This window comes from Lepisma saccharinum, chromosome 11 (genome assembly GCF_977018435.1).
Source record: "Lepisma saccharinum chromosome 11, izLepSacc3.1, whole genome shotgun sequence".
NCBI lineage: Eukaryota > Metazoa > Arthropoda > Insecta > Zygentoma > Lepismatidae > Lepisma > Lepisma saccharinum.
The window spans coordinates 61,972,677-61,986,786 of NC_139239.1; positions in this window are offsets into that span (position 1 = coordinate 61,972,677).

Sequence of the window (14,110 nt, forward strand, 5' to 3'; positions counted from 1 at the left end):
TCTTATTTTTTCTGTTAGGTCATCCAGATTAGCTGGTTTCTGAGAATACACCTCGGTCTTTACATGTCCCCACAACCAATAATTGCAAGGTTTTAAGTCTGGTGATCTTGCAGGCCAAGGTGTGGGCCCTCTTCGGTCAATTCATCTACCTTGATATTGTTCGTTAAGAAACTGCCGAACTTGTAGGGCCGGGCCTTCACCTTCTTGCATACGATCATGTGTAATGTTGACTTCGGTATTCCCAGTTCCAGTGATCTTCGTTTCAGCGATTTCATTGGATTCCGATGCTGCACTGACTGAATCACATCGTCACTCGATCCTGTCCTTCCATTGCGTGGCAAATCTGAGACACTTCCCGTTGCCTTGAACTTTTCATACCATCTCTTGATACTTGAATTAGCTGGTGGTGGTTTCCCATATGTTGTCTGGTACTTTCTCTGCACTGAAACACAAGATTTTAACTCTGCAAACCACAGAACACACTGTGCCTTTTCCTGGATGGACGCCATCTTAAGTCACATGATCACGTCATTACCAGTGCAAGCGTCACTAAGCAGTGTGGCCAGAACAAAACTTTAAACTTCCACCCTTCTCACCCAAAAAATGTGTATTATTAAACACAACAGCTAAAAAGTTATAGAGTTTTAGTTTTTTGCAGGACTTTATGGACTCCCTGTATATACAAGATACTTCTACTTGGAAAATATACAATAACTGCAGACATATTATGACAATATTATTGGTAATAAATTAATAAACAAATGTGACCTTACAATTGTTACAACCTAACGCACCATGGGGACAAGTTTAACACTTGGTGGGCCAGGTCGTATAATTTTCCTTCTTAGATGCTCACACGACAATTAGGCACATGGCTCATCACTAGAAATGATCCTAGCAAAACTCTTCTTGACATCAGTGGTTTGAAAATTGCCCTGTTTGCTTCAATGAGATGATTTGTGTTTCTTTCAGCAGAAGCTATTTTCTATTCTTCAAGTCTACAATAGTGTATTTGCAGTCTTTATACATCAATTCTTCCCTTAATCCAACCTATCTACTATGTATTTACAAACAACACTATTTTTCTGATAAGGCTCTAGCCAGGCCCATATAGACGAATTTTATATAAATTTTCTCTCATATTATACACTGTATGTATATACGAGTATAAATAGGTGGACATCCACATCGTGGAAGACCACTTTGAAACATCCATACACATCAAACCGACCAACCATCTCCAGTATCTCCACTATTCCACCCTTAACTCATCCCCCTTATTTCGCCAAAACTACAACCTACGCCTGCACCAAGCCCTAACCAACCGTGGCTACCCCTCTACCCTCATCAACAAACAAATCACAAGAGCTACCTCCCACAAACACACCAAACAACCCAAAACCAACCCTCCAGCTTTGATCACCCAATACCACCCTCACATTACGAAAATCAGACATACCCTCCACTCCCTCCTTCCCATCCTACACAGTGATCCTGACACCAGGGACATCGGGATAAACCTAGGACCATCTTCCTGTTTCCTGTGATTTGTCCATTTTTTTTTTAAAGAAAAGTTCCAATTGGGAATAAAACCCAGGACTGCTTGCATCAGAGGGAGGACACTAACCATTTGGCTATGTGGGAGATAATATTGCCCAGCAGTTTACTGTTTACTCTGATTTGAATCATATGACTGGTTCTCTGTAAGTAATAAATATTGACAGCATTATAATGAACTGTTATTCCATTTTGTGTATCTCTGTTGTTGGTTAACAAAAATGATCGAATAATTTATGAAGAAGAAAGGAAATTAAAGACTTATTAAGGATGAATTAACTGTAGTTTTATTAAAGAAAGAATATACTCGTATCTAACTAATATCTCAAAATCCAGCAGAAATACATACAGCAGCAAGGCTACATCTAACAAATATGGGAAAATTAGCCAATTTGTAAATAGATTTCTTACCAGACATGAATTTCCTTACTTTATGCCACTGCTTGACCTCTTTATGTTAATCACTAGGATTAATGATGATTAGATGAAATTGATGAAAGTGCGAACTGTTGGAGACCTAAATGTCAGCCACTTGGCATGTTCGACCAAAGAGGAAATACTTGGATTTTTTAAGTGGACTCCTAATGATTTTGTATGAATGTGCTACAACATTCCGTTTATACATACACTTTCTTTTAATAGTTGATCTTTCCATTTGAAAGTATGTGGTGGTAGATCATGATCATCTTTATGCTAACTCTAGACTTGCAGCCTAGGAGAAGAGCATCAAAGTGTACTATGTTAGAAGCCCTTAACATGTTAGATTGGTTCTGTGATGTTTTAGACCAAAATTAAAATTTTGTCTACATGTGTGTTCAATGCATGTATGAATTAATAAGGAGGAGGGATGTGGGGATTTCCTCCAATAGACAAAAGCATTCCTGGCAACAAAGGTAAAATCCCCCACCCCATCTTCCATAACACTAACTGTACTAAATGTATAAATATAATGAAGGGTTGTGCTGGATGTTCACTCAGCTGGTAGATTGAGTAGAAATCTCTCCAAGGATATAATAATAATTTTTAATAATAATAATAATTCAGAATTAAATAGGTCTATAATAGTTTTTATTATATTATATGTTGCTACTACTCAAGGCCGCCTGCAGAAAGGGGCCAGGGGAGGCACTTGCCCTCTTTGATATAACCTGGTAAAACTTCATATATTTCTAATGGTGAAATTGTAGCATGGAAAATGGACAAGGTGTACCATGGAAGAACAGATTAAGGGTCTCTGATGTCTGTGCATCGTGAAAAAGTACAAAAAAAGCACAGTGAGCTACGACAGGTATTTATCCAGGATTTTTCTCTGGGGGGGGGTTTTGGAAACTTTTGGGGGGTGTAAGTTTTGGGGAAGTTAAGTGCATATTTTGGACAGTTTTAAAAATGTTCGCCCTAATTCAATTTGTTCATAGATGTTTCCAGATATTAACCCCCCCCCCCTCCTTCCCTTCACGTAACATTTCAGAAGAAAAAAGATGTCAAATGCAGGGAAAGATGAAAAATAGATTTTTGGGATAATATTAACATTTCAGTTTAACGTTTCGAGTATTGCTTTCTGATAATGTTCACTAGTTGATTTAATCCAGTTAGACAAAACACAAGAGATGGCACCACGACGTTAACGTTTTTCTATTTTTATCTGTTCTGCTGGTTCGGCACCCCATTTGTCCTTAGCGCCCAGGAAAGCACCCCACCTCGACCCTCCCCTTTTTACAGCTATCTTTTTAATATATAATTTCTTTTACAAAGGTAAGAACTCTTAGAGCCACAACGGATTCGATACCCGGTGGAGGCACATAGTGGTTCGGATCCCACTTTAAACTGTAGGTCCAGTCCCAATTAGCCTTACTGCGAATAAAGTGGACTTAAAACAACATATCAATCAATCAATCAATCTTAGAGCCACAAAAATGGTCACATACATCAACTATAGACGTGAATGAATCACTTAGGTTCTTCATGAAATACTTGCCGTTTTATATCGAATACTCGGTCAGTAAATTTTATATTGGTACTTTATGAATATCCGTTGAAAGAAATTGTACCTACATATAGTAGTGTCACTGCTTCTCTACTCACCACTTTCGGTTTCTTTCTGTCTGGTTTCATTTTCTCTCATTTCTTCAGCCAGTTTTGCAGTAAAGTTTCAGACATTGTTACACTAAGCAGAACGACAACACACAAACTGAGATGCTACACTAAGACTGACCTAAGGCCTAAAGCATTTGATTGTTTTCTTCTCTACCACTCCAAAATCATTTATCTCGCCAAAGTTACAGAAAACAGTGTTGCTAACCATAGTAACAGAATTCACTACAAGGAGTAAAACCTGTATCTTTGAATTTCTTCCCTTACTTTTATCGTACATTTTTCACATGAAAGAATCGAAAGGGAAATGCAACGAAATGTAAATTTCATTGACTCAGGGGTTGAATAATTGAATTTACAAATCTGTAACGTATTTAAGAAATATATATTTAGGCACTCAAACGCTGAACTGTCAACACTGTGCGGAATGTGCTCCCTGGAAGAAGGGCGAGAGGTCAGTTTGACATTTTCCAAATGGAAGTGTCCCTTCCCTAGAGCTGACCGAAACCTTGTCAAGAGAGCTGGTGTTTCCAGGAAATGACCATGATGCACATTCCACCCTCCTGAGTTACTTTTTACGATAGGAGTAACGATTTAACAGGTACTTCTACAGTTACTTTACGACACTTAAATTTCTATGTACTTTGTCATAAATTATTGGCAATTTTAGACTCAAAGTGAGCCGGAATTTAGTTTGTGCTGTGATATAAAAGCCCATTCTTTGATACATTAATTCTTGCAAACAATAGATGAAGAGGAAAAGAGAAACTTGTTGTACTAAATGATCTCCTGGCGGTGTGGTCAGTCTGTAGTCTCCAGCCAGGTGCCAGGAATTTCAAGGTTTATCGTATGCTTCATCTTTCGTTTGGCAGACCTGAATTCCCAAGCGATGTATGTACACGCCTCGGAAGAGGGGTGGATTTCCCAGAAGCGGGAAGATAAACCTCTAGAAGGAAAATTCCTCCCCATTGCTGACAGTTTGCAATTGTCAGTTGTATGCTGTGAAGTGTCTCTTGTTTCTGTAGTTTGTTCCTCTGTGACCTTATAACTCCGCCCTTCCCTTTCTGTAAGCAGCATCCAATAGTTTTTTCTTTGCTATAATATCGGATTAACCTGGAAAGGGACGTACTGCAATATTTCAGTGCTTTTACGAAAGAATTCAACGATACTGGTAGCATGAAAGAAACTGAGGAAGACGAGAGCTAGCAAATGCGCATATGAATGGAAAACAATGTAATTGTTTCCACGTGATTTCATTAATCTCACTTCCTAATAATTCAAAAATGGAAGTAAAAATATTTCCGGTTAGAATTAGCTTATTTATGATTATTCAGAATTTCTGGACATTTTGGTAAGAGATATTCGTTTAAGATTTAAATGAGAACCCATTTTCTTGCAATAACAGATACGACAGATCTCACCATTATTATTGATACAACAGTGAATTACAACACTCAAGTGGCAAACGAAAGAATCAGGAAGACCCTAGCCATCATTCTTGCTTGTTTATGTAATCATCTCAGAGAGATCTGAAGGGGTAAATTTAAAATGCCATTTTCACCTTCATTCATAACGCACAATTATAGGCTACTACATTATAATTTTTTATCATTTTCTGATTCATAAACACTTGAAATTGTACAACAAATTTATTTCTCTCTGACACGCCCTTTATGCGAAACAGACCTCCCTTCTCAGAATATATTCTACGTGAGTGATATATCTCTCTCTCTCTCTTTTTCTATACAGTTTCTAGAATCCCCTCTTCCAATGGACATTCCTTAAGAACAACAATGATAATAAATACAAATGTTTAAGTCTCAGTAGCTCAGGTCAACCTCCGTGGCGGAGTGGTTAGCACAACGCACTATATGTCAGGGATCCCGGATTCTAGTTCATTTCGGACATGAATGTTTGTGATTGTTACAATGAGAATACAGAAAACAGAAAATCGACATACGTGAAAACTGAGAAGATGTTAATAACTACCGCATAGGTGTATTCCTTAAAAAAAAAAAATGCTTAGGCGCCTGACTACCATGCGAGAGAGCCCGGGTTCGATCCTCGGTGGGGGAGAACCGAGATTTTTTTCCACCTGTTGAAGCGGCTCCAGGACCCACCCAGCGTCGTATAAAGTGGGTATCTGGAGGAAACTCGGGGGGGTAAAGGATGCCAGGGACGTGGTGCTCATCACATCACCCCCACCTTCGGCCATGATCAAGAAAGAGTGGGGCTCTAACTCCACACCCCCTATACGCCTTCATGGCGTCGCGCAAAACACAGAAGAGCACTTTATCTTGTAATAAATATAAATATACGAAGACTTATATGTATTATGTACTAGTAACATGTTAGTCTTCACAAAATATGTTATTACAATTAATGATCGATTTGTGTAATTTGGTTGCAAGAAAATTTTCAGCAGAAAGTAACTGTAAAAGTAACTTACAGTTACTTTTGAAGTACATGTAACTGTAACTGAGTTACTTTTTAAAATGACTGTAACTGTAACTTTTTTAAGCAAGTAACTAGTTACCTTTTTAAAAGTAACTTTCCGAACACTGCCTCCTTGTCACTTTGGTTTCAGTTGATCGAAAGGTTCATTGGACTACGCTTCTTGAGCTACAAATGGAAGTATAGTCATTCTATTGTTGATATAAAAATCCATATTTACACCCCCCTACAGGGAGGGTGTTGGGGGGGGGGTTGTTGGGGATGTGTGGATAAATCACTGCGCTACGAGGCCAGGGATCCCGGGTTCGAATCCCGCCCTGGACATGGCTGTTCTAAGTGTATGTCCCTTCATCAATTGTTATCATATCACTCATCCTCATCGTCGCAATTAGCCAAATGTGGAAGAAAAGCGACGCTAAATAACAAAAGTAAAATCGAAACCAATGGCCGGTACGCCTCTGAGGTAAATCATGAACTAGAATACAGCAAACGTTATCTTAATATTCAATAGAATTATTCCAGAGCAACTTTTCAGTAACAACATGTTTCACGAGTGATCAAAACTTTCCTCTATGAATGTGGAACAAAGGTGCAATAAATGGACATTTCGAAACATATTTTGCCGCCTTTCTACTAAGAGGTCCTGAAGAAATGCTTTGTCTCCAATCACTTTGAAAGTCGTCCACAACAATTATGATATCTTAAGGGTCAGCAATGTTAAACGAAGTGAAAGTCAGCCGATGTTTTTCTTTTATTAAGTGTGAACATGAGGATCAAAGATGGCCAATAACCACAATCTAAACATGGCTTTAATGAAAATTTTGAAATGTACGAAAGTAAACTTCATAAGTAACATAACATAAGTAAACTTCACGCACACAATACGTTAATTGGGTATAAGTAATTATAATACTAATAACAGAACATGGTAATTTAGCAATACTTAAAACGTAACGTTGTCCTCTCACCATATACAGGGTGAGTGTGCAACAGGCTCACAGTTTTCGAATGGGCAAAATTACAGAGCTTGCAGAGCCTATCAAAGTCAATTCACCAGGGGCAAGTTGAGACATCGCATTTTGATTGAATTGGTTTATTTTACTTCGCATTTCTGCCACTTTTAGCTAATCGCGAAGATAAAGATGAGGGATGATGTGACGTAATTGATGAAGGGGCACTCACACAGAACACCCATGCCCAGACCGGGATTCGAATCCGGAACCCCTGGCGTCGTAGTGCGCTGAACGTATTTTGAACGTGGTGCCTCATTAGGCATAGATTATAGAAAGTCAACTTTATGACTAAAATCTCCCCCATACTTCCAAAGATTTTTATTGGCCGAGGTGTCTAAAAGCTAACAAGAAAAAAAAACATAGATATGCATATGTAAGCAATCTAAAAATATATATATAAAAACAGCTGTGTATAATTTTCATTTGTGTGGTGGCTCGAGTAGAAGCCTCTTGCAATGTTATAATAATAATAATCGTTTAGCAATGAAACAACAGTTTATTATTTGGTTATAATAACACTGATTACCATCATCATTGTACTATTCAATTTTATTTCAAGGTCTGACCACCCCTACAAGAATTTCTGGCGACGCCCATTTAACTGGCCTCTGTCAACCCCATGCGCATTTTCTTTTATTGTGGGAATCAAGTTTAAGAGGGGGGGTAAAAGTCAATCCACGTACTTTGTCCATTTTCTCTTTCAAGATTAAGAGCGAGAAGTGAATGTGAATAGCAGGCAAAGAACTCCATAGTGGATTTTTCGGAAATATACCACAGGAGCCACAGCGCATATAAAATATCGCGTCTTGAAGAGAAATCGCAGGCTGATTGAAAGCCAGGGAAACAGAAGGGAAATTTCTTTTGGCAGAGCAACCTTCTGTTCGTGTTTTCAGCTGGAGACGTTTCGCTCCTATTGTGCGTCGTGGGAAGGAGTTATACAATACATTTCTGTCAGAGCTTTGAAAATTGTAGCTTGTTGATGATGGGAGGCGGAAGGAAACTTTCGACCTCCGTGGCGAAATGGTTATCATAGCGGGTTCAAATCCCGGGTAAGATAAGATTGTTTGTGTAAGTCCGAAAATGAGAAATACAGACATTCTATTGATCATTTTTGGATATTTCTCGGACATCAATGCAACTTAGTTCACGTGAATGGGACGTCATCTTGGTGTTTTTATTTGATTGTGCATAAGGATATATTCTGGACTAGACTTGGACCTAATCTGGACATTAGCCTGATATTTTCACACATATTTTGGAAACGAAAAGAGCATTCCTGAACTAGATTTGCACATATCAAAGATCTCGTGCACACATATGTCTCTAACAATACTCAAGGCATTATGTATGATGACGAGACAGAGTTTACTGACTGAGACTCTTGGTTTTATCCGAGACATGGAGAAAATTATCTAAACCAAATTTAATTTACTTCTTTAGACATGCCAAGCTGATATCTTTCTTATTATTAACTTTATTCTCGCACATAAAAAGGTGCCGGTACTGCGTACCGCCCAAATAAAAAAACACTGTGCTTATATTAAAAATATACGACTATATATTTATGAAAACTGCATACGACGAATACATTGTATGTGTGTGTTGTTAAATATTGTGTAATGAAATTCCTTAATACAGAAAAATATATAATTAATTATATAATATTTCTGTTTCACTCAACAGGAAGTCCGTAACCCACCATTGACAATACATATAGCCTACTTCATCTTGTATAGTTGACAGAACCAAATCATGTACCGCGATATTTATAATTCACGATATGGCTTGTGGCCTTCGTAAAAGGAATACATGAGCGTTAGTCTGGGATATCAGCCAATGGGCTTTCAGATGGGACCTGAGACATTGAAAACTATAGGGAATGCGCTGGCCCACTCGTCCAAATAGCTCAGCGCCTGGTCATCAGGTTGAAGCTGCCTGGTGAGTTATGCAAGCGCCATCGTGAATCCAGTTCATTTCACAATTTCAGTTTGCTTAGTTCCGCTCAATGTCAGCGTTTGTAGGGCACGGAGTGTGCAAATGCAGCAAGTAAATAGAATTACCCCAGAAGAGTTCCATGACTCCTTAAACTTTCTCTTTTTCTTCTCTCTTTATCAATTCTTTTCACTTAAATACCTTCTGGATATTGTAATCTTGTTTTTATTTAAAGAGAGGTCAGGAGTGTACATTCTCTACATAAATGATACAGTGGCGTACATAGAGGGTGAACATCTCCACAACCCAAGTCGAGGGCGAGAAGACAAGGGCACCAGTGCTGCATTTCACAGATGATGTGGTTCTGATGTCACACTCAAACGCCAATCCGCAGAGGTCTCTAAACGGGTGGAAAGATACAGAAGAGAATCTAAACTACAAGTGAATCTAACAAAGACAAAAATTATGGTCTTCAAGAATTGATACTTACTTATGTGGAAAAGAGAAGTGGAGTTTTAGGAGTTACGAATTAAAAAGAGTAATAAAGTACTTGGGACTAGTCCTTAACATGGCAGGAGTATGGACAATACATATTCAAAAGGTACAGGGAAAGGCAGGAGCAATAACAAATACAATAGTGTGGACAGTAAGAAAATGTGGATAAGTACGAGATGCATTTTTTATAGAAAACTATATCTGGCATTATTAATAAGGTCAATACGGTACGGGGAGAGATTCTTAGGGACAAGAGTGTTCAAGACCCTTGATCTCGTTGACATGATCGATAAAGTTACCTGAACCAAATTTTCTTTATACCATGAGACTTCTTCAGAAGAGGATGTCCACCTGATAATTTAGTCAAAGCATAGATATATTTTGCCGGCCTCGGTTTCTAGCACAGCGCGCTACGACACCAAAGGTCCCGGGTTCGAATCTGGGCATGGGTGTTTGTGAGTGTCCATTCATCAGTTTCATCGTATCATCATTCATCCCCATCTTCGCAATTAGCCAAACGTGGTAGAAAGGCGAAGTAAAATACACCAACTCAATCAATCATGTTTCTTTTTGCTTTGTAATTCGAGACTAGAGGTAAAGTTGGCCGTGCATATAGCATAGCACCGTGCCGTGAAGGCACATTTAGTGGGCGTGGAGGTAGGGACCCACCCATTCTCGATCTCGGCCATTTTGGATGTGATGTGATCAGCACCACGCTCCGGCCGCCTTAACCCTCAAGGCTCGAGATGAGTTTTTACAACTCGACAACACTGGCAATTAATAACAATTGAGTAGTTCTTCTGGATTTGTGGAAATCAAATTCTGAGGTTGATTCATCAACTAGAATCTATTTTCACATCGTCGCGATTAACCCTTAAAAAAGACTAGTATAAATTAAGACTCGTGTAGCAGATGCAACGGAGTAGACCAATATTGAGGTTAAGTTGCTGTCGCGGGAGTCAAGAACCTGTCGCCCCATCTGGAGGAAATGTGAAGGCCACGCATTATGAAATATTTACCGGACACTCGGCTGAACGAGTCTCTCAAGTGGAAGCAACAGTGCAACACTTCCAATTTAAGCAACAGAGGTCACGTGGTTCGCTTGAGAACGTTTCCATCCACAAAAAAAAATGTGTAGAAGGACGTTCCACACCCAATCAACATGACACGTGACACTTGAAATATCTTACTGTATTCATTGTTTGTTTATTTCAAGAAGGTATAGGGCGTTTCCTGAGGAAGAGTGTCATCCTGGCAGCTACGTCACTCGCTTTCTTCCTTGTTCAGAAAACCGTCGCTAAGGTAATAATAAAAGGGAAATTGTTTGATTTGATTTGTGTTATTTAGCGTCGAATTTCTGTAACTTTTGGCTAATCGCAACGATGAGGATGAATGAATGAATGAAGTTCAAATTTTGGGTGCGTCAGCACTTATTTTGTCACATTATACGGGGTCCAACCCCTTAGCATTACTAAAATATAACTAAATAACATAACTGTAATGTCGGACGACTAAAATATTCTTACTTGGGTTAATAGCTGAGGCTGTAAAGGAACACTCAGGACACGTAAGGACAAAACACAGGACAACACAAACAAAATTATACTGACTATGGGGCCAGTCGCCAGAGCCTCATTAGTCTGTCAAATGCAGCCCAGGGTATACTACGTGGAAGGATCACCCCTTACACCCCGATGAGGATGAGTGATATGATGAAATTGATGAAGGCCGACTCGCAAAAAACACCCATGCCCAGGCAGGGTATCGAACCCTGGCGTCGGAGCCCTATGCTAACCACTCCATTACGGACGTTAGCACTAGGGAAATTATCCAGCACCATATTTGAAGAGAGGATGAAGAGAGCACACCCCCTCAGGTTACGCATCCCCTTCTCTGGTTGTATAGCCGTAGGGCGTCTGACTTCCGCTCAAGAGATCCGGGTTCGAGTCCCGAGTTGAGTGACTTCGTGTGAGAGATCTTTTCAGCAGTGTGCCGAGCTGCTCTGGGGTACACCCAGGCTCTAATACATGGATACCTGGGGGAAACCTTTGGAGGAAAATGCGGCAGGACCGTGGTGAGGATCACGTCATCTTGTACGATATTGCCTTCACGGAATTCTGCAATGTGCAATGTTCCAGTGCATCGAAAGAAGTTAGTGGAATTTCCCCTACTGGAAATGTTTCAAATACCAAACACAAAAAATAATTGCGAGAAGAAAATACGCATGTGGAGAATGATAAGTGTGAAGAAGCTATTGCACTCTAGACTCCAGTAGTACTTGCTTAGCACTTCCTCGTCCGCAGGAAGTTCCCACTGTTTCACATGTTCTGGCTTTTTATTTCAGCAGAACGAGATTTTGAAGTTTTCATTTTCATTGCTGCTGAGAATAAATTATCACCGTTTCCCATGTGCAGTGGCTTTCTCTTCGTCAAAATATTTCGTATCAGCGTTCAGTTCGATCATTCTGCCACCATTTCCCGCTTAGCTCAACGTATAACAGAGCTGCTGTCATCGCTCGCTCTACACACAATCCCCCCTCCCTCCAACGTCTTCTGCATTGCCTCCTTTGGCTGTAAATCGGTGTTACAATTTCACTTTCAATTCTTGTTTGTACAGCAACATGAGTGCATTTTTGATAAGCGAACGAAAACTAACATACCTAACATAACAACGTAGGTTTGATTGATTGAATTTGAAAATGTGGATGCGTCACCACTTAGGCTATTTTGTCACATTATACGGGGTCCAGCCCTTTACCATTACTAAAATATAACTAATATAACATAACTATAATGTCGGAGGACTAAAATATCCATACCTGGGTTAAAAGCTGAGTCTGTAAAGAGGCACTCAGCACACACAAGGGAAAAACCCAGGACAACACACACACACACACACATCCCTACAGAAAATTATACTGGCAGTAGGTTCAGACGCCAGAGCCTCCTTAGCCAGCCTGCAAAATGCAGTTCGGTAGGTTGACACTCGGGTGTACTATGCCTCTTACGCCACAATAACAACGTAGACATTCCGCGTCTGAAGTCAGAACACGAAGTTGGAATCGTGCTGTGCGATACGGAAGACCCGTTGCCAACTAAACCCTGTATCAGCTAACTCTAGACCAGGTGAACGAGAGAGAGTCTCTGCGCATGTAGTGACGCGAGACGGCTCCCCCAATGAACAGTGAGAGAAACAGGATTGCGTAATAGACGACTGGAGTTACCCGCTTTCGCTGCTTCACTCTGTCAGCGTTGCAAACTTTTGAAAACTATAATACCGTACGCGCATGGAAAAACGGATGGCTCCAGGTCCGTACGCTTGGTTTAAGAATTCCTTAGGGATAAAACTGCAAGTGAACATTTTGACAAGCCGTGCATTTAGCGTACGGACTAAGGTCTGGACCGTACGGTTGGCAACACTGCTCTTTCACCACTCGATTTTCCTCCTCCTCCTCTGCCGGTATGCGCGGCCCTGCTCTACAGTTAGCTGAGACAGGGTATACGGTCTCGAAAGGCAGAAAACAACGGCAATGGGACTCGATGCGTTGACCACGCGTCACCAACGAAAAGAAGCTAGGAAGAGCCTGGTCCTCCGAGGGCTGTTATTCCATGAAGTTTAATTTTAGTGTTGCCAACTATAGTACTATCCGTGGGCGAAAGCAAGCCTTCAAGCCCCCAGTACAAAACTAAAATCTCAAATGCAAGAGTCCGTGAAATCACCATTCAGATTCCTTAACTCAGTGGTCTAACAGTTCTGCGCCACCACACGGCTTTTCGGTTACAGCGAGCGAGTTCGAATCATAACTATCGTTGACCACGTTGTTGTTTAACAAACAAGCAAACGAACAAATAAAGCAAGTCAGATTTAGGGCATATTACGAAATGTTATACTATGCGCTTGCGTCTCCTCGGCCAGCACCTGGATTAGTCTTTCATGCTCACGAGTAAACATTGTGTTCACGTCAGACCCGTAATAAAATTCAATATATCGTGAACCCTAAATGTCCCAATCACACTTTTCACGCTTGCTTAAAACGAAACAACCACAGCTTTCGGCAACGGACTGGACCGCAATAACATATCTTCATAGTACCACTTTCTGCAAAGAATCAAGTTAGAACCGATTTCAATTAAATCGATGCGCGAGATTTCGGTTCCGGGTACGAATTGATATATTATAAAGAGAAATCGGTTCTTAGCTGTTGCGAACCAATTTACACACTGATTGTGTGTTCCCCGCCGGAAGATAATTCATTTACAGTTCCTTGATCTTTAACAACTCTGGTTTAGGGTTTCTTCTGTGGTCTTCCAGCGAAACTACATGCGGTTTGCTTTCGCTGCCTAGATATCCGTGATAGAAAATAGGCAAGACGCCACGGAAGTATTGCAGATATCTAGACAACAGCAAAAAAACACATCAAGATTCACTAGAATCAATTCTAAAGTGATGTAAATTTTCTAAATTTGGAATATCATAGCTATATTTCGAAACAAGAGAAATAATCGAAAGCTTTTCGATGAAGAGAACTAAAGGTTAAGCTGCATCATAAAAATATAGAAAATGGACGT